Here is a 19161-nt window from a genome sequence, read left to right on the forward strand (position 1 = left end):
ACAGCTCCCATCATCCTTGACTATTGGCTGTCTTGGCTAGGGCTGATGAGAATGGAAGTCCAATATCTGGAGAGCCTCAGGTACCCCCCCCCATCCCTAAACTATACTAATGCTGTCATAGAATCATATAATTGTAGAGTTGGAAGGGACCCCGAGGGCCATCTTGTTAGGATATTTCCGTTCCACCTGAAAAGGGAGCAGGATGTTTGTGTCACAGCCTGCGTATTTCCTGTCTCACAGGATGTTTCTGTTGTGTCGTTGCTTTGGTTTCCTTCTTCGTGCCTGAACATACCGATGCAGGCGGTCATGGTTTCTTTGTTCTGACCAACGCTGAATAAACTGTAAATATGCTCTCCTGCTGTGCATCTTTTGCTGTGTGAATTCTGCTGATAGAGTGTGCACCAGCCTAAGAATGTGGCAATCTATTCTTGAGGCTTCGTGTCGCTAAATGCTGATACTGCGTGTCTATCAGAGGTCGATGGATCGTCCGGCAGCTGACCTTGGGGGCTATGATGGACTTTGTCTCCCTGGCAGTATCCCAACACATCTAGTCTAGGGTTACCAGACGTCCCCATTTCTCGGGGACAGTCCCCAGATTTGCGAATAAGTCCCTGGACAAATTCCATCCCCAGAATGTCCCCGGATTTCATCTAATGTCCCCGGGAAACACAGCGGTGGCAGTCTCAGCAGCCCAGAGCAGTCAGCTCTGGCTGGCTTCAGGAGCTGCTCAGAAGTCCCCATATGAGGTGGTGCAGGGGCTCTAAGAGGCAGCTTCCGGGCTGCCTCCACCTTCCCTGAGCCCAGCAACTAAGCTGTGAAGGGAGGCTTCATGCTGCCTATCGGAGCAGCCCTGATCCCAACTCCTACTTGCGTGCAAGCAGGAGTGGGGCGGGGATCTCTCAGCTGTGAAGGGAGGCTTCACGCTGCCTATCAGAGATTTCCCAGCCTTACCTGGTATTGCTAGATATTGAACCTGCAACATTCTGCATGCAAAACCAGTGATCTACCACCGAGCTGCGGCCCTTTTCACTGATCTATCAAAAGTGGGAAGGGAGGAGTGAAAACTCTCCTCTTTTCGTGGCACCTCATTCCTCTCCCCATCCCTCCATTCCAGCGTCAAAACCGACTCACTCTGTGCTGTGTTGTGACTTGCCGCTCTCAGAGAACAATTACGCTGAGCTACTTGGGCAGATTTAAAACGGTTGCCACACCAACAGCGAGCGATTCCCTTCTGTTCTTGTCAAAACATCTCGACAACCATTCCTGCCCTCTCCAGCTGAGAGAAACCCAACCTCTCCAGGAAATTAAGCAAGCCCAGTTTGCCTAGTTTGCCACAAACCTAGACAGCATCTTAAAAAGTAGAGACATCACCTTGCCAACAAAGGTCCGTATAGTTAAAGCTCTGGTTTTCCCAGTAGTGATGTATGGAAGTGAGAGCTGGACCATAAAGAAGGCTGATCGCCGAAGAATGGATGCTTTTGAATTATGGTGCTGGAGGAGACTCTTGAGAGTCCCATGGTCTGCAAGAAGATCAAACCTCTTCATTCTGAAGGAAATCAGCCCTGAGTGCTCACTGGAAGGACAGATCGTGAAGCTGAGGCTCCAGTACGTTGGCCGCCTCATGAGAAGAGAAGACTCCCTGGAAAAGACCCTGATGTTGGGAAAGATGGAGGGCACAAGGAGAAGGGGACGACAGAGGACGAGATGGTGGGACAGTGTTCTCAAAGCTACCAACATGAGTCTGACCAAACTGCGGAAGGCAGTGGAAGACAGGAGTGCCTGGCGTGCTCTGGTCCATGGGGTCACAAAGAGCCGGACACGACTAAATGACTAAACAACAACAAAAGTTTGCCACGACCAACATGAGTTGATGGGCTGCAGGCCTTGGAGCAGAGCCATTGGCTCTGTGATGCAAATCAACACCCTTCAAATTAAGGAACTGGTTGCCTCCAAATGCATTAGGACCAGCTTACAGTCCTTTCACATCAGAATCCACTCCTGGTTTTCCTCTCAAACTTCCTTTGCATCAGCAGCCCAATTCTGAAGATCGGTCATTGTTGCTAGTGCTAAACATTTGGGAATCGCTGACCACCTGCAAACTACCTGCAGATACACTGGCCTAGAAGATCCAGTGGATTCCCCTCCGGGCTGGGGATCCTTATTTACTGCCAGTTTCGGCTCCTAATTAAAATGTGGGGTCTTCATCTGACCACCTGGGCTCGTTTTCTCTCTCCTTCCTTTCCCACCACCCTGACCCTCTGGCGTCAACATCCGGCAATTAGCTCCGCCGAGGCTCTTGGCGGTGCCTGCATCCTGGATGAATCAGTCCTCTTTTTCTCGGCGCCCTTTAAAATCCAAGTGTGTTGTGAACAAACAGCAGATGGCCAAGTGAACTGTGGGATGGAGCCATGCTGGAGCTGCGGCGGGATCATGGTGGAAAGTGCGCTTGGGTGCTGTGGCTTCCAGCGCGATACAGGCCTCCAGCGGCCCCTGTGGCAGACCCCAGCTGCTGTATGCAGAGGTTTTCAAGTGGAGGTTAGATTAGGGTTACCAGATGTCCCTGTTTCCCGGGGACAGTCCCCGGATTTGCGAATAAGTCCCCAGACAAATTCCATCCCCGGAATGTCCCTGGATTTCATCTAATGTCCCGGGGAAATGCAGCAGCGGCAGCCTCAGCAGCCCGGAGCAGTTGGTTCTGGCTGGCTTCAGGAGCTGAATGCACCATATGATGGTGGTGCAGGGGCTCTCAGATGCAGCTTCCGGGCTGCCTCCACCTTCCCTGACTCCAGCAACTAAGCTGCGAAGGGAGGCTTCATGCTGCCTATCGGAGCAGCCTCCCAAATCCTACTTGCGTGCAAGCAGGAGCGGGCAGGGATATCTCAGCTGTGAAGGGAGGCTTCACGCTGCCTATCGGAGCAGCCTCCCAAATCCTACTTGCATGCAAGCAGGAGTGGGCAGGGATCTCTGTTAGGCAACGGGAAGCCTCCCTTCCCAGCTGAGGGATCTCTGCCCCTTCCTGCTTGCACATAAGTAGGAATGAGATTGGGGCTGCTCCGATGGGAAGGGAAGCACTGCACTGCCTGAGAGATCCCTGCTCCCTCCTGCTTGCACGCAGGTAGGAGTTGGGATGGGGCTGCTCCGAAAGGCAGTGTGAAGCCTCCCTTCCCAGTTGAGGGATCCCCACCCCCTCCTGCTTGCACACAAGTAGGAATGGGATTGGGGCTGCTCCAATGGGAAGGGAGGCATTGGGCTGCCCGAGCCTCACCGCCGCCTCCACTCTTGGCCCTCCTTCTCCGCCTTCCGTGCCTGACCCACTGCGCACCACTTCCCCACCACCACCACTGAAGAACCGACAACTCAGGGGCTGCCCAGGTTCATGGAGAAAGGAGATAGAAGCCTCGGAAGAAGGGGAAACGTGGCGTTTGAGGTCAAGGTGGCGGCCACCCCTCTGCCACCGCCATCGCTGCAGCATCAACCTCCCAAATGTGTAGCATTTATTATTTATTTATTTATTTATTTATTTATAGTGTCCCCGTATTCATTGGGGGGGGGGGGAATTGGTAACCTTAGGTTAGATGGCATGATATAGCTGAGATTCCTGCATTGCAATTCTATGATTCTGTGTGCTCAGTCGCCACCTAAAGTTGGACGCAAGGAACGTTTGCAAGGTTTGGTTCTGCAAGGAAAGGATTCATACCTGCAGGACTTTCACATGTGATGCAGCTATGGGTGTCCTCAAGGACCGCCTCTTTCCATATGAACCTACCCAGACCCTGAGATCATCTTCTGAAGCCCTTCTTTGGGTGCTTCCTCCATGTGAGGTCCGGAGGGTGGCAACACGAGTACAGGGCCTTTTCTGTGGTGGCTCCCCATTTGTGGAATGCTCTCCCCAGGGAGGCTCACCTTGTTGGGATACTGCCAGGGAGACCAAGTCCATCTTAGCCCCAAGCCGGCTGCCAGACGATCCATCGATCTCCCGTAGACACGCAGTATCAGCTCTTAGCAACACGAAGCCTCAAGAATAGATTGCCACATTCTTGGACTGGTGCACACTCTATCAGCAGAATTCACACAGCAAAAGATGCACAGCAGGAGAGGATATTTACAGTTTATTCAGCGTTGGTCAGAACAAAGAAACCATGACCGTCTGCTTCGGTCTGCTCAGGGAAACAGGAAGAAACGAAAGCAATGACACAACATAAACAGCCTGTGAGACAGGAAATACGCAGGCTGTGACACAAACATCCTGCTCCCTTTTAAGGTGGAACGGAAATATCCTAACACCTTCATTGTACACTTTTAGGTGCCAGGTGAAGACGTTCCTCTTCAACGAGGCCTTTGGCTGATTGACATCCAATGTCCTTTTAAAATGCGTTGTGGGGGTGTTATTGGGTTTTTATTATGCTGTTTTGTGTTTTTATATTGTGATTTTACGTTGTAACTGCCCTGAGACCTGCAGGTATAGGGCATATACAAATTTATTAAACAGCAATGATCATAGCTGTCAACGTTTCCCTTTTTTTAAGGGAAATTCCCTTATTCCGAATAGGATTCCTCGCAAGAAAAGGGAAAAGTTGACAGCTATGGGGATCCAGGTTCAGAGGAACTCTTTTGGGTCTGTGATGGTGCCCAGAGAGACTGGTAGGGTGGAAAGCAGGGAGTGCAACAGTAGGGGGCGCCAGAGCCAATGACAGGCAGAGCCATGTGTTCCAGTTTTGTCCTCATCCTCTTCCCAAGTGAGTCCTACAGAGGTAACATGGAGGAGGAGGAGGAGCTGCTACCTCATCTGATTATTAAGGAAGAAAGCTGGCAGGTGGCATAACTGAGGTCAGAGGGGGTTGTTCCTCATTTACTCCAATGGACCAACCTCCACTGTGGAAAATGTAGCTGTGAATTTGCCCATGGGTCCTTCTTTGGCTATGTTCCTCACCAAGATAAATAGCAAGTAGCCGTCAGGGACCGTGCTGAGGAGGGCTGCTCTGAGGAGGAATGGTAGAAGACTCCCCTGCCCCTGCTCCAGATCAGGTTCCTGAATCTTTCCAGGAGCAGGAGAACAGTATAGATTTGGAACAGTTTGCAGAGGGGCAGAGTTCAGAAGGCAGAAGCTGGGAAATTCTGGATGGGGAACAGCTAGGAGAAGAAGCACTGGGGGGAGAGAGAGAGTTAAAAGATTCACTGTCTCTGGAAAGCATTCATCGGCTCAGCCCTGAGAGCTGATAAGGTGGCAGCACAGAAAGCACAGTGGTTACGAGATCAGGTTGCAGGACGCGGTAGTGGCATGGGTGACAAGGGAGGAAGTGTGTGAAACCCTTAATTGGGAGCACCGCCATTCCTAAGAACTGGATTCTTTGTTCTCTCGCTGTGATCATTAAAGTTTCTAACTGGTAAGAAGGCTCTTTTCCTTTGTTCTGCTTATCTACGGCCAAATATTGGGGGGGGGGGAGGAAGCTGATTCCCTGAAACCTGACAGTTGCTGGTCTGAAAAATGGCTAACCACCACATGCGGCTCAGCTGTTTCCAAGGCATGGTCCACACCAGGCCATAGCCTTGATAGTTGGCCGTCTGTTGATATACACCTGAGCTGCAGGTACCACACTGCAGGATCACAGGGCTACTGAGAAGATATTTGCACTTCCATTTGATGATGCCTACATCAAAAAAACGAAGATCATGGCCATTGGGCCCATCACCTCCTGGCAAATAGAAGGGGAAGAAATGGAGGCAGTGAGAGATTTTACTTTCTTGGGCTCCATGATCACTGCATATTGTGACAGCAGCCATGAAATTAAAAGACGCCTGCTTCTTGGGAGAAAAGCAAAGACAAACCTAGACAGCATCTTAAAAAGCAGAAACATCACCTTGCCGACAAAGGTCCGTATAGTTAAAGCCATGGTTTTCCCAGTAGTGATGTATGGAAGGGAGAGCTGGACCATAAAGAAGGCTGATCGCTGTAGAATTTATGCTTTTGAATTATGGTGCTGGAGGAGACTCTTGAGAGTCTGCAAGAAGATCAAACCTCTCCATTCTGAAGGAAATCAGCCCTGAGTGCTCACTGGAAGGACAGATCCTGAAGCTGAGGCTCCAATACTTTGGCCACCTCATGAGAAGAGAAGACTCCCTAGAAAAGACCCTGATGCTGGGAAAGATGGAGGGCACAAGGAGAAGGGGACGACAGAGGACGAGATGGTTGGACAGTGTTCTCGAAGCTATGAACATGAGTTTGACCAGACTGCGGGAGGCAGTGGAGGACAGGAGTGCCTGGCGTGCTCTGGTCCATGGGGTCATGAAGAGCCGGACACGACTAAACAACAACACGGTGGCATTGCTGCTGCTGCTGCTGCTGTTATTACATAGGTGCGTTTTAATTGCAGCTCATCCCACCGTGAGCCATGTGATTCTGAAGAACCACTCCTGGACGGCACCAAAGTGTTGGGGTGAGGGGTTCAGTGCTCCTTCCCAGCAAGTGGAGAATATTTTATTTGAGGCGCTCCTTCCCTATCGATAGTAAGCCGGAAGTCTGGTGAATCTTTAATCCTTTGGGCAGGCTTTTTTAATAGCTGGGATTAGGCAAGCATGGCACAGTTTGAAAGCTATCCATTGTAAGAGGGTGAGCTGGCAGTGCTGGAGCACAAAGTTCAGGCATGATAAGAGTTCAAGGATTTTTCTCTTCCCATTCAATTCCGAAACCTATCTCTCCAGACGGCCAGTTCATGGTTTAGCTGGAAAATCAGGTTGTGGTTTTTTACACAGAAAATGTTACAGAGATTTCCATGTTTCGCTGTTCAACACTGTGTGTGTTTTTTTTATGTACCTCATTACTCCAGTCATAAAACTGCAAACGAGTCTGCTAATTTCTTTCTTTTCTTTTTTTTAATAGATATTTATTGAAATTTTCAACTTTAACACATTAAAAAAAGAATCAAAAAAGAAAAAAGTAAAAAGTTTTAAAACACATAACGTTCACAATCCTTATTTTTCTATAACATATTTCCCTGACTTCCCCACACCTCCCCTTCTTATATTCCAATTCAAAATATTAGTTCAGCAAGTTCTTATCCCTAATTTTAACCTTTTTCTATTTAGTTCATTTTAAAAAACCAATTTTGCCTTATCCAAACTTAAACATCAATACTTATGCATGAATACTCATTCTTAAAACATTTTTCTAACGTCGACCCAAATTCCCTTCCACGAATTCCCCAATTTTCATACAAATAACAAAGTAAAATAAAAACAAAACAGATTATAATTATGCACCCTTTGGATTCCCAAACTCCACCCCCCCCTTTCCCGGTTTCAATCCCCAACAAATGTCCATCAGTCTTAATCTACTATCAGCCTGGAGATCTCACGTCCGAGGCTCTTAATTCTCTCTCAATTCCTCTCTGCCGGTTTTTTTGATAGTCCTTAATATTAAACACCAGATCTCGGAGAAGCTCTGGCCCAACGGGATCCATGTTTCTTCCAGCCAGACCTCCATACTTAAAAGTGGAGCCCAAATCATGTTTCTTACTCCTTTCAAGTCCAAATGTCCCCAAAGCTCCAACTTCCACCTTAAGCAAATTTGTAATCCTTGGGTCTTCAGATCTCCACATAAGGAGATCTTCAATCTCCAATTCAGACCAGATTTTCGACATCAATTTCTTATTTTCCTTTGTAGCCATCATGTCAGGCCTCTGGCTCTCCTTTGTCATCTGCAAAATTACAGCTCCTCCTTCCTTTTCCTCAGGAACAACATATATCTCCTTCTCCACACTCTCAAAACTCTCAAGTTTCTCTTTTTGTCCAGCTGCATGGGCTTCCTGAGTCAAATCCTTATCAAATTCAGTGATGTCATTTACTGTTAAGTTCAGAGTTGCAACATTTGTAGCCAAAACATCAATTTGGCCTTGTATCTTTCCCAAGAGAACAAAAACTCTGTCCAACCCAGCCTGAATTTTCCCTCCTCCAGCCATTCTTGTAATGTCCCAAATCCCCCTCTAGAGGGATTTTGGTAACTTAGTACTCTTTCCAGTTCAAATCCAAAAATCAAGTTAGTTTAGAACAGTTCTTCCTTGTTTTCAACAAATTGTAACCAAATTGTAACAAATATAGCCAGCAGAAGCAACAAAAACAAAGTTCTCTTTTCCCGTCTTGACAGCTAATTTGACAGCTGTCAAACTCTTCAATACCTCATCAGCAGGCTCTCTCGCGGAGCACTCCCGGGTCTGGGGGGTGGCACTTCCGCTCCCAAAATTAGCTCTTTATCTTCCAGTAAGATTTCTTATATTGCCAAATCGTGAAATTAATGTCTTTTACCAAGTAAAAAAAAAAGGGTTCTCTCGACCTTAGTTAGCAGGTACTTGCTTTAGATTATTTACAAGATGGGGAGATGGACTTCCTGTTTGCGCCTTCCCCGATCATGCCTAATTAAAAAAAAAAAATTCTTTTCAATTTCCATACTACTCACGGGTTGTTGCTTTAAAGTCCAATTGCTCACAAGAAGAAGTCAGCGCTCTCCGACCATGGCAATGCGGCTTCACTCCGCAGGAGAAGCAGTCGACTCTCAGCACCGCGCTGCTCACCCCGTCCCCCGTTCTGAAGCCTTTAAAAAGGCTCCTTCACAGGTCGGGGGGCGCAAATGGTGCCCGCTGAGTCACCAGGTTCACAGGCTTCACCACCTGTGATTTTTGAGGGTCCCCGCGTCGCCGCAGCGGTCAAGACCCAATCCTGCGGAGCCGATTCCCTCCGGAGCTCGGAGGGAATCCGCCATTAGCCGATAGCGCTAACCCGGAAGTCCCTGTTAATTTCTTTCTTTCTTTTCAAAAGGAAAACATATTGCGCTCGACTAAAGAACAAAGCGAAGCTGTTAAACCAGCTTTCCGTTTTACTTCTCCTATCATTCATGCTGGACTTTTAAAAAACATTTTAATTAAGGAGCTATCTCGTCCCCGCTATAAAAGTTTTACGGCCCATTCGTAAAGAGAATCGAAATAGACATTTTGAGCAAGAGGCACAGTGTGCAAAAGAGGGAGAAAGACTATCCTTTGGAGAGAGAAAAATATTTTGCAGAGAATAGGTTCTCCCACAACCTGGTGCCTTCTAGGTGGTTTCGGACTACAACTCCCATTAACCCTGTCCACTGTGTTGGCTGTGGCCACTGGGAATTGTAGTCCAAAACATGAAGAAGCCACCAGTTTGAGAGAGGCTGGTCTAGAAGATTACATGTTTTTCTTTGGCATAACCGGTTACAGAATCCGATGGCAGAGAGCCATGATGTTGGTCTACAAATGATACACTCTGTTTATCAGTGTGCTTAGTATTTTATTAAAGAGACTTCGAGAAGAAAGGAAACACCATATCATCCAGTGATAAATTAATGGATGATAACAAGATGAATTATGGTGCTGGAGGAGACTCTTGAGAGTCCCATGGACTGCAAGAAGATCAAACCTTGTTCTCCTCTGCAGAGATTGGAGATTTGCTTGGAGGTCTCCGTCTCCTCCCCACCGCTAACACAGCACTACGTTGCCTCTGCTTCCGAAGCTCAGAGGCACAGAAACTTTTGGGGACTTTTTGGGTCTGGTCAATCCAGGACTCTCAAGCGAGTATTGCAATTGCTGTCCTGATTGCAGCATTGCAAGGAACTCTGCCAGGTCCCGAAACCACTGCCAGGAACAAGCCAAGATAGACTGTTTAAGTGGGAGTTAGGAAAACAGCCAGCCTGAGGGGAGGAGAAAACTCATCTCTGTGATAATAATGATTGTAACATAAAGAGAGAGGAGGGTCCCACAGGGTCACCATACTTTATGAAATGTTTTATTCTCGTTTCCCACATTTGCGCCTTTCCGCATTACTTGCTGGGATGAGAAGGTGGCAAGTCTTAAAAAGCAACCCCACACTTAACGTGGCCAGCTTCAAACCCAGGCAAACCCACACATTTAAAGCACCTTTATTCTCCCTCCCCCGCCCCCCCCCAAGAATCCTGGGATCTGTAGTTTATTCACAGAGCTACAATTCCCAGCGCCCTTAATAAACCACAACCAGTATGAGGGTAGATGGGATTATCCCGTCATCTAAGCAACTTTGGGTTCATCTTGTCTCTGAACTGTTTCCATCCCACATGCTCCTAATAAGAACTTTGTAACTTGAAGAAGCGCCGCCTGAGTTCCCCTCTTCCCTCCCCGTCCTTTCTTCCTTCTGTGTCGTGTCTTTGAGACTGCAAGCCGGTAAACAAGGACTGCCCTGCCGTTCGCCTTTGCGAGATGCTCTCAGAGCTGTACTTTGTTGTTGTTGTTTAGTCATTTAGTCTTGTCCTACTCTCCGTGACCCCCTGGACCAGAGCACGCCAGGCACTCCTGTCTTCCACTGCCTCCCGCAGTTTGGTCAAACTCATGCTGGTAGCTTTGAGAACACTGTCCAACCATCTCGTCCTCTGTCATCCCCTTCTCCTTGTGCCCTCCATCTTTCCCAACATCAGGGTCTTCTCCAGGGAGTCTTCTCTTCTCATGAGGTGGCCAAAGTATTGGAGTCTCAGCTTCAGTATCTGTCCTTCCAGTGAGCACTCAGGGCTGATTTCCTTCAGAATGGAGAGGTTTGATCTTCTTGCAGTCCATGGGACTCTCAAGAGTCTCCTCCAGCACCATAATTCAAAAGCATCCATTCTTCGGCGATCAGCCTTCTTTATGGTCCAGCTCTCACTTCCATACATCACTACTGGGAAAACCTTGCTTTAACCATATGGACCTTTGTTGGCAAGGTGATGTCTCTGCTTTTTAAGATGCTGTCTAGGTTTGTCATTGCTTTTCTCCCAAGAAGCAGGCGTCTTTTAATTTTGTGACTTTTAATTTCGTGCTAGGGTGGGATAGAAACGCTCTCTGTGAAGCGTTGGGATCAGTGCAGCAGAAAGGAGGCTGGAGTTACCTATACGAAGGATGCCCTCATGTCCCCCATCCCTGAAGCTCCTTCGCAGGTGAGAGGAGAGGTCAGGCGCCACATGCATGCAAAACTCTCTTCGAAAGTACACTCAAAGGTGACCCTTAAAGACGTTTCCATGCCACGAATTAATAAAGAGCGACGCAATTCCGCAGAGTACATATTTACCTGTTACGATAGGAGGCCCATTTAGCCACCTTGCGGCTTATCAAAAGATGAAAGAATATTTTCGCCGGCTTTCTTGGAACACAATTCCTGCCCACCCCCGTCACCTAGCTGGTGGCAAGTATGGATGAAAAGGGAGAGTAGAATAACCACAGGTGCCTTGCTGAGCTCCTTGGAAAACAGGCTGCTCCCAGTCCCTAAGAACCTGCAACCCTCGTGGTGTTGCTGGACTCCGGCTCCCATCAGCTCCAGCCAGCATGTCCAATGGTTAGGCATGATGGGAACTATAGTCCAAATACAGTCATACCTCGGGTTACAGATGCTTCAGGTTGCGTTTTTCAGGTCACGGACCGCCGAAACCCGGAAATACTGGAACAAGTTACTTCCAGATTTCGGTGGTCGTGCATGCGCAGAAGCACCGAATCGTAACCCGCACATGTGCAGACGTGCCGCTTCGGGTTGCAAACGTGCATCCCGCACGGATCATGTTCACAACCCAAACATCCACTGTACAGCGGTACCTTGGTTTTAGAACAGCGTAGTTTATGAACAACTTGGAAATAGAACGCTGCAAACCCGGAAGTAGGTGTTCCGGTTTGTGAACTTTGCCTTGGAAGCTGAACATGTTCTGCTTCCTGTTGAGTGTGTTCCATTTGTAAATTGAGTCCCCCGTTGCTAATCAAAGGCTTCCTGTTGAGTCTGTTGGCTGTTGAGTCCCAAGCACCCACGCAACAGAGAGGTGATATTTGGAGCTTTTGTTTTCGCTATCTTTTGCTTTTTTGTTTGTGTGGCTTTTTCATTTTTGTGACTGTGGCTCGTGACTTTGTTTTTGTGACTTGTTTTTGTGACTGTGTGGAACCCAGTTCAGCTACTGATTGATTGATTGATTGTGTGACTGCAGAAATGGATAAAAGCCCCCACTCCAAACAATGACTATCATCAGTGCATGTAAGGGGGGGAATTAATCCTAATTTTTATCATCTCCAATATTGTCTCATTTATTTTCTAGTACAATACACTGATTATTGCTTTCATTTTATGGATCAATGGTCTCGTTAGATAGTAAAATTCATGCTAAGTTGCTGTTTTAGGGGTTGTTTTTAAAAGCCTGGAACGGATTAATCCATTTTGCATTCCTTTCTATGGGAAAGCGCACCTTGGTTTTGGAACGCTTTGGTTATGGAACGGACTTCAGGCACAGATTAAGTTTGGGAACCAAGGTACCACTATATCTAGAAGGCACCCAGTTCACACCCCTGCCCTAACACAAGCATTTTGCTGAAAATCAGGACACTTAAGGGACAGACCTGCTAGTTTCCTCCCCAGAGGCGCCAGCTAGAGAGAGAGATTGGAGGAGGGGAAAATGTTATGCATGTGTTGTCAGGATGTGGGGAGGAGTCAGGGAGGAGCTGAACCCATTGGCTGCATGGCTCAATGGCCTGCAGCTCCTTCTCACTCTACGTGGGGCTGCCCTTGAGACTGACCCAGAAACTCCAGCGGGTGCAGAATGCCGCAGCAAGACTCCTCACGGGGTCCTCGCTGCGGGATCACATTCACCCAGTGCTCTACCAGCTGCACTGGCTCCCAGTGGAGTACAGGATCAGGTTTAAGGTGCTGGTTTTAACCTTTAAAGCCCTATATGGCCTAGGACCCTCGTAACTACGGGACCGCCTCTCCTGGTATGTCCCACAGAGGACCTTAAAAACATCTTGGAGGTCCCAGGCCACAGGGAGGTTAGGCTGGCCTCAACCAGAGCCAGGGCTTTTTCGGCTGTGGCCCCGATCTGATGGAACGCTCTGTCACAAGAGACTAGGGCCCTGTGGGACTTGACATCTTTCCGCAGGGCCTGCAAGACAGAGCTGTTCCACCAGGTCTTTGGCCAAGGCACAGCCTGACCCCCTCTCTCCTCTTCTCTATTCCTCATAGAACTCTAACCCAGTGGTTGCCATTAATTTGATTCTGAATTGATTTTAGAATGAATTGATTTTAGAATGCTGTATTACTTTTACTGTTGTTAGCCGCTCTGAGCCCGGCTTCGGCTGGGGAGGGTGGGATATAAATAAATTATTATTATTATTATTATTATTATTATTATTATTATTATTATTCTCCACCTCATCTTGGTTCCGCCCCTGGGGGGAAGCTGTTTGGACCATCATTCCCCTCCATCATTTCCTCAGCTCCACACTTCAGATCTGTGCTTTCAGGACCTTGGAGGGACCCAGTTTCTATTCCCCCAAATATGGGGGGGACGACGAGGAGCCGATACCCCGTTCCTCCCTCTTTCTTCATATGAACACATTTTCTCCAGCTTATTGATCTAAAATTAACAAGCGCTAAGTTCAAAGCTAGCCAGTAGGCTGCTTCTTTTTTTAAAGAGTTTTCAGAATTTTATGAAACCAGAAGTTGGGGATCAAAAGGGTTTTCAAGCTATCCTGCTAATTGGCCGACAATGACAGAGCAAATTAAGCCCCTTGGAGTTTCATTGGATGCAAGAGGTTATCTATCAAGCTGGCCTTTAACCAGCAGATTCTTGCTGCCCCCCCCCCTTAATAATCCCTCGCTAGGAGGAAAGGAGCCAGGGGAGAACTCTAACAGAATGAAAACCATGTCTGTTTTGCTAAGCGGATCCGAATCTCTCCAGAGAACGTTCCGGAAACGAGAAAAACGAAAGGCTTTCTCTGCGCAGCCTGTAACCAATTTGTGGAATTTACTGCCACAAATGTATGGAATTTATTGCCACAAACTATTTATGGAATTTGCTGCGACTCTGGTGGTTTTTACAAGGGCTTAGGTAAATTTACGCAGGACAGAGCTAGCAATGGCCGTCAGCCATAATGTAGGTGCTGCAACAAAGTGTTGCACCGCTGAAGGGCTCTTCGGGGTTAAAGTCACCCCACTTTCATTCCCAACAGCCAGTAGGCACCCTCTTAGCCACCGAGCATGCTCAGGCCTCATAAAGTTGTTTTTGAAGTCCTTGCTACTTACATTTTTATATAAGTAAAGGTAAAGGTAAAGGAACCCCTGATCATTAGGTCCAGTCATGACCAACTCTGGGGTTGTGGCGCTCATCTCGCTTTATTGGCTGAGGGAGCCGGCGTACAGCTTCCGGGTCATGTGGCCAGCATGACTAAGCTGCTTCTGGTGAACCAGAGCAGCGCACGGAAACGCCATTTACCTTCCCGCCGGAGCGGTACCTATTTATCTCCTTGCACTTGGATGTGCTTTCGAACTGCTAGGTTGGCAGGAGCAGGGACTGAGCAACGGGAGCTTACCCTGTTGCGGGGATTCGAACCGCCGACCTTCTGATCAGCAAATCCTAGGCTCTGTGGTTTAACCCACAGCGCCACCCACGTCCCAGGTATATACATTATACCTCCTGATAATAGCTGTGTGTGTTGCAATTTTGCCTACGTAAAAGAAATGGGCACTCAATGCCTGAACAGAGGGAATGAGAGGGGCCTGCAACAAAGTGTTGCAGTAGTGCGTCCTCCTCCTTCTGGATTCTTGTCACTCGGTTCCATTCCCTTTCCCTTCCGATTTCCCATTTACCTCAACTACAGCATTTCCTGCCCACTGAACTTGTGCAGTCCTTTTTTTTTTTTACTTTATTTCTTTTATTGCAAAACAATGTTACATAAAACATAAAAAACAACACAAACAAACCATAGACCCTAACTAGCAACATATCATTTGGCATCACACATACTTTGACTTCTGATTGACCTCATTGTACTTTTTTCACATTGTTGGTCTATACGTACTTCCTTCCTTGTTTGTTTCCCCTGTTACATATCAAGAGAAATTTTTGCTTTTATAATTTCCTTGTTATTCAAGATTCAATCTAAATCTGTCAGGAGATTTGCATTGTCACAGTACTTTTTAAGATATTCTTTAAATATTGTCCAATCTTTACTCACTTTCTGGTTTGAGTTTCCTCTTATTCTCCCAGTCATTTTTGCAAGAGAGCCAGTGTGGTGTAGTGGTTAAGAGCGGTAGTCTCGTAACCTGGGGAACTGGGTTCGCGTCTCCGCTCCTCCACATGCAGCTGCTGGGTGACCTTGGGCCAGTCACACTTCTCTAAAGTCTCTCAGCCCCACTCACCTCACAGAGTGTTTGTTGTGGGGGAGGAAGGGAAAGGAGAATGTTAGCCGCTTTGAGACTCCTTAAAGGGAGTGAAAGGCGGGATATCAAATCCAAACTCCTCCTCCTCCTCCTCCTCCTCCTCCTCCTCCTCCTCCTCCTCTTCTTCTTCTTCTTCTTCTTCTTCTTCTAAATATTCTATCATCTTTGCTTGCCATTTAGTTTTTGGGGGGACTGAGTCACCTTTCCAGTTTTTTGCTATTAAAATTCTAGCCACTGTGGGCGCGTACATAAAAACGGTTCTAAAGTTTTTTTGTATTTCAATGGGCATAATGCCTAACAGAAAGGCTTCGGGGTTTTTTTGAAAGGAATATTTAAAGATCTTTTTGAATTTGTTATATATTGTGTCCCAGAATTCTCGTATCTTCACACAGTCCCACCACATGTGCATGAAGGTACCTACCCCCTTTTTGCATCGAACGTGTGCAGTCAGTCCTCATTGGCCAGTTTTAGGAGCCGCCCCACCTTAAAGGTACAAACCTCAGGGTTCCCCGTAGTCTACGAAAATCTCCCGCTTCTGCGTGGGTGGTTCCATGTTGGCTACATATGGACTGTAGCTCAAAGAGCTGAGATTCCTATGTGATGATGACTCAATGATGCCTCCATGGACAATGGCAGTATACCAAGCATATGTTAGAATTCCTGCTCCATAATTGCAGTCATGGGATTGTTGTCTATCACATGACGGTGTATGTTTTGACTCCACAGAGTGGGAAGTGATGGAGACAGGATGTTTGTGTTACTGTGTTCCGTGAAGCGGGACTATTGCCCTTTGTTCTTTTTCTCTTTGCTGTCTGATGCTAGAGAGAGAGGGAGCCATGTTGCAGTGCTCTGTGTGTGTTTATATGTAAATAAAGTAGATTAGGCAAAATGCTGAGTTGCTGAGGTCTGTTACGCAAGCTGCGATGACCCTGCAGTTCCCTAAGTCTGCCGATGTCTTTTGGCATCGGTTGCTGTGATGTTCGGGCAGAAGAAAGCTTTTGAAGCTCCCGAACCATCGACCAGGAGGGAGAGAACATGCCCGTCGGGTATGTGTCTTTGCCAGGGTCCTACTCGAGTGTAGGACGAGCACCTGACAGCATATACCTCATGGAAAAAAGGATGGGGGACAACCAAGGTGGCCTATTGCTTCTGGGCTTCCCAGAGACATCTAGCTGGCATCTAAATCTGAAGGGCAGAGTACTGATTTTAGGGAGAAGATATATAAAATGATTGGCCCTTCTGTTTGAGGTGGGCCTCTATAATTCTATGAGTCTGCGGCCAGGACTCAAATGCAACACAACCAGCTGGTTCTCACCACCTAATCCCAGGACTCCTTATTTCTGGCGCTGCCTTGCACCTCTGTGGATCTTCTTCTCCAAGTCCTTGACCAACGCAGCTGGCTGTTGGACTTATTTGGCTAAACCGTCCCTGGCCTTTGAGCGGCACCCTACACAATAGCGGGTGGTAGGGTGGGATGTGAAGCCTGGGACCTATTGAGTAGTGCTTGTTAGATCAAGGCAGAGCTTTCTAGGGTGGGGGGGGAGCTTTTCAGCACTGCTTCTATGGTGCCTGGCTCATCTTTTCTGGTACAGGTTGCTGGGCAGGCAAGAGGGCTATAGCAGTAGGTATGACTCAATGTGCCGCTCTAGCTCTTCTCCATCTCTATGGTGGCCCCCTACTTCCTGTGCCACTCTAGTTCTTTTGCATCTCTATGCCAGTCCCCTACTTCCTGTGCCACCATGCTTCCCTGCCTTTGACTCCATTCACTTTCTAGGCTGAGCGAGTGGTTCCATGACCTTCCACGCTACACATTATCTGATAAGTGCCTCTCTATTGTCCAATCTCCAACCCCTGAGCCTCCCAGGAGTGGCAACACCAGGAGACCCACTACCTCCTGTTAGCACTCCTTAGCACCGACGAGCGCATCATGTTTTCTGCGCTGGAAATGGGAGACCATTTTTTTTCTTCTTCTTTTAAGTCATGCTTCATTTGCCGTTGTGAAGCACAGGAGGGCGAAAAAGAAACGGAGGCTTTCTTCCCCTTCGTTCTCGGCGTGTGAGGAGGAGCATGTTTCCTTAAACTCTCTGTGACACGCATTGGTCCCGACAGCTGAAATAAAATGAAATTTACGAGCTTTTGTCCACGGGCACCGAGCGCGCAATCGATTCCAGAGAAGCACTCTTACACACCCGGCATAATTCACGGCCCTTCTTCCCTGTTCTCAAGGCAAGCTCTAATTTAATATCATTATGTTTTCATGCCCCCACACATTCCAGCCGTCTCATCCACTGACGCTTTATTGGACTCCGGATAATTTACGGTTGGATGGGTCGCCTTCAGCCTGTCCTATTTTTAGCGAGTCTCGCATCTATACATATTCTTCCCTTCCTTCTCCACAGAACAAAGTGTGTCTGTACACACACGTAAATATATATATAGAGAGAGATACAACTGCCGTGTCAGGCAAACCATGGATAGCACCAGGTACATTAGGGTCCCTGAACCAACGTGTGGTGTTGAGTCAGGGCTGCAAATCGCGATAATGCAGTTTCCATTGCTGCTGCCGCTGCTACTGCTACATCCGTCAAAGTCCTAAATGAGAAGGATGCAAAGTGGGAAGGGAGATAGACCAGAGCACAGTGGCATGAAGCAGACTTGTACAAAGAACAGCGATAGTGGGGCGCCTGCAGTCCATGGGCCTAATCAGGCTTGCTGTGCTGGTCCTGGGGGCTAACCGAGAGGCGAGGTCCGAGTCCTGTCCAAGATCGATGGTGCGGTATGGAGGCTGTCTGTCAAAGCTGAAGCTGGGTCCAAGGCAGGGAGTCGGGTGAGGTCAGGAACTCTGGCAGAAGATCAGGACAGGGTGCAAGCAGGAAATGGCTAGCAACAACGTTGCTCCCGCAACCTGGGACTGGGGCTGGCTGGCTTTTATCTGCCCCGAGGCATAGGGCGGCCCTGGTCCACAGGTTACTCGCCTCTCCTGGCCTGGAGGTGAGCGCTCCTCCTGCAGGAACTTAGTTCCCTCCGCCTCTCTGCCCTGAGCCTCTGCAGCTCAGGAGAGGCTGGAGGGTCACCGGACCCAGAGGCAACCTCACCTTCCCCTGACGGGGCTGAGAGTGGAGCACCTGCAGGCAATGGGTCCTCCATCACCTCAGGAGCCAGAGCAGACTCAGCTGGTGCCTGCACCTGAGGATCCAGCACAGGTGAGGACCCTTCAGGCTCATGCTCCAGCCCCGGCTCAGCTGGTTCTGGAGGCGGGGAATCCTCAGGTTCAGCCTCCGAGCCCGAATCCCAGGCCATCACACTTGCTATAGATCCCCATTTGGCCTGCCAGGCTATGGTGGCCAAGTCACTCCCACCACCTCTACCCCTAGAGGCAGTGGGGAGGGGAGTCAATTCTGTTTGCAATTAAAGGCAAGCCGATCTAATTTGCAGTTCCGGAAACAATGGGAAACGCTGCCTCTCGCCGAAATCTGTTCTCACCTGAATTTTGCAGTGTGCATCTCCAGCGTAGTCACGCCTACAGAGATGTGTGCTCTAGGGTAAAACCTGTGTGTAAATGCATTTATCAGCCAAAAAAAATAACATTTAAAAATTCAATGCATATGGGGAAATTGCTTGGCAAAAAATGTGTATTTTAAGGCAGAATCGAAATACAAAAATGTGAATATTCAGAGAAATTGGTACTTACAATGTTTGTGAATTTTCACAAGACACAGACACATGCTGAAATGAAGGAAATTTAATTTCAGATTGGGAATAAAATGAGAAAATGACATAAACTGAAGTGGACAGATTCACCCACACCCATTACTACGCCTGACATTACATTAGGTGTGCGGCTGAAAGGCAGCGACTGGCCCATTGAGGTCACCCAGTGAGCTTCATGGCTTGGCGAGGATTTGAACCCTGCTCCCCAGACCACTGTTTGAGAACCGGTGTGACAGAAAACATAAC

Source organism: Podarcis raffonei, chromosome 12 (assembly GCF_027172205.1).
Source record: "Podarcis raffonei isolate rPodRaf1 chromosome 12, rPodRaf1.pri, whole genome shotgun sequence".
Lineage (NCBI taxonomy): Eukaryota > Metazoa > Chordata > Lepidosauria > Squamata > Lacertidae > Podarcis > Podarcis raffonei.